The sequence below is a fragment of the Populus euphratica genome, unplaced genomic scaffold (genome assembly GCF_000495115.2).
Source record: "Populus euphratica unplaced genomic scaffold, PopEup_1.0 scaffold336.1, whole genome shotgun sequence".
Lineage (NCBI taxonomy): Eukaryota > Viridiplantae > Streptophyta > Magnoliopsida > Malpighiales > Salicaceae > Populus > Populus euphratica.
The window spans coordinates 198341-200933 of record NW_011500225.1 but is presented as its reverse complement, the minus strand read 5'-3'; the positions used below and the strand labels follow the sequence as shown (position 1 = coordinate 200933).

The window sequence follows — 2593 nt, the reverse complement described above, 5'->3', positions numbered from 1 at the left end:
GACGATGTAGCTATGATCGTCATTCTTCAACTTGATTGGGATGTTGCCTTTACCTTTGAATGAAACTTTTGAGGTATCTCCAAAAGTGACTAGACCTTGTATGGTCTTATCTATATCACCAAATAGATCTTATTGACCACACATGTGATTGCTGGCTCTAGAATCTAGATACCAAATATTCTTTTAATTCTTACCAAGTCCTTATTGGACAAATAATGCAACTGCTCCTCTGCTGTTGGCATCCTCCTCTATATAGTTGGCTTACTCACATACCTCTAATGGAGCGTTCCTTTGACATTTAATGTTATAGTGCCCAAATTGATTGCAATTATAACACTGGATATTCCTCTTGTCACGGTTATTGGAACCGTCTCCTCTTCCTCTAAGAGTGAATGCTTATTGTCCTCGACCTCCTCTAGTGGTGTTTTTACCACCTCTTCATCCAAAACCTGTATTCCAATAACCTTTTCCTTGAAATTGCTGAAATCCTCCTCGTGTTTATTGACTTCTTCCTTGAGTGGTATATCCACTTGTTAAAGTCTCCCCTTACTCATATCAGTCTTTGAGAGGCAACTTTGCTTGTAAGGCATGCTCAATTACCTTATTTTCATTTCTTTTTATAATCTTTTGCATATAAGCTTGCAAAGAACTCATAAGTTTATCAAATGTCAATGTGTCCACTTCTTTGGACTCTTCAATAGCAACAATAACAAAATCAAATTTTGGATCTAGGCATCTCAAAATTTTCTCAGTAATCTGAGCATCTGTGAGGGCTTCTCCATTTCTTCTCATCTGATTAACTATCACCATAATTCTTGTGTGATAATTAGAAATAGATTCTAAGGGCTTCATTTGTAATAATTCAAATTCACCTCGCAAAAACTGGAGACGAATCTTCTTGATTCTGTCAGCACCTTTGTATTTTTATTGGAAAGCCTCCCATATCTCTTTTAATGTTTCTGCGAAAGCAATAATCTTGAATATGGCTTCATCAAAACCTTGATAGATGATGGTCTTTACTTTGTTGTCTTTCTTTCTTTTGGCTTTGAGAACTTGTTTTTGTGCCTCTTGTAAAGCATCTTCTGCTTCTTTGGACTCTGGTTCATCATAACCATATTGCACAATCTTTATACACTCTTGTGAACCACGAAATGCCTTCAATATGATACACCAACTATCATAGTTTTCTTTGATTAGCTTCGGGATGAGTGTTTATGCATTTCCTGTAGTCATTTTTCTCTTTGAATGACTATATCACCTTTTATGAGTTGAATTTGGCAAAACAAACACTGTAGATACATCCAAAATGCTCAAAAAAGTAGGGAATCAATCTGACTTTGTTGAAAATAGGTCAAAATTAGGGTGAACTGGTCAAAAAACCAATTATGTACGTCGGGCAGTTCACTGGGGTTGAACTGAGAATATTCTTCAGCGCAGCTTATGACTCGGCTTAGAAGGCGGCTTATACGGCTCAATATATGACGCGCGTGGACTCCAATCGTCGTCTACCTCTAGGCGCGTCGGCTGCGCGTAGGCTATAGTTCTGGACTTTTAGGCAGCACGTATGGGCTACCTCCTTCTCTGATGAAGCTGATTTTTACACTAGTGAGTTTGTATAAATGATCCCTACAATATGGAATGATCAAAAATTGTTTTTGACAAATGTGAAAAATCGGATATATCTCAAAACCTCTTATATTTTCGGACGAACGGTGCTCTAATACCAATTGTTGATGGGAGAAAGCACTGGTGGTGGTTTTGAAAAACTCAAAGGAGATCAAACACATTGTTTTATTTCAAGAACAAAAGCTTACAATTAATTAAACAAAAACTCAATACACGCCATTTTTTACTTTATTTCTCTCTATACATAATTGTATAAACTTAGCTGTCTATTCATACACAAATTAAAAATAATAAAAAATGAAACTTCAAGTGTGAAGGTAACTGGCGGCATATAGCTGACGGCTAGGTGGTGACAACTAGTAGTTGTCTTCCTTAATCTTCTAGATTGAGTTTAATACAATAATAGCATCACAGAGGTCATTTCATAGAATCACATACTTTATATATAATCTGAATATGTAAATTGAAGCAATCCATTTAGAGATTACAGGAGAACTCCGTAATTTAGTTGGACAGTACAGATCAAACATGGGTTTAACCATGCATGCAAAAACCTTGAAGGGAACCTTCCTTATTTAGCAATGGCCGATCAGGACATATAACTTGAAGACGGGTTATGAGAACCTTTGAAATGTTAACCAACAGGTGTGCATAGTGGATTCTAGCTGTAAGTTTCAGGATGCGAACCTCGTTGCTTGCCAATCCATCATCACTTTCCTTGAGATATTATTTTAGCAAAGTCTATCAAGTTTTCTCATGTAAATGTCTTCATTAATTCAACTAAGAAGCCTGTTCATATCAGGTTTCAAAAACTACATTTCTAGGTCAGTGCACGAGACAGGCGAATAGGATTTAACAACTAATGGCATACTGAGAAAAATATCCTGTCAAATGACAGGTATTATTTGAGCCTATTGCACATGTATGATATCTCTCCCGGCGAATCATCACTCGATGAAATGTGCCA

The 2593-nt window shown here is 36.7% G+C and overlaps 1 protein-coding gene across 1 annotated transcript in view; it reads left to right on the top strand.

Moving 5' to 3' along the window:
- The window catches only part of LOC105112368 (calcineurin B-like protein 4), an 11678-nt gene that overhangs the window by 5679 nt on the left and 3406 nt on the right, over positions 1 to 2593 (top strand). The gene's annotated exons all lie outside the window — the stretch shown is intronic.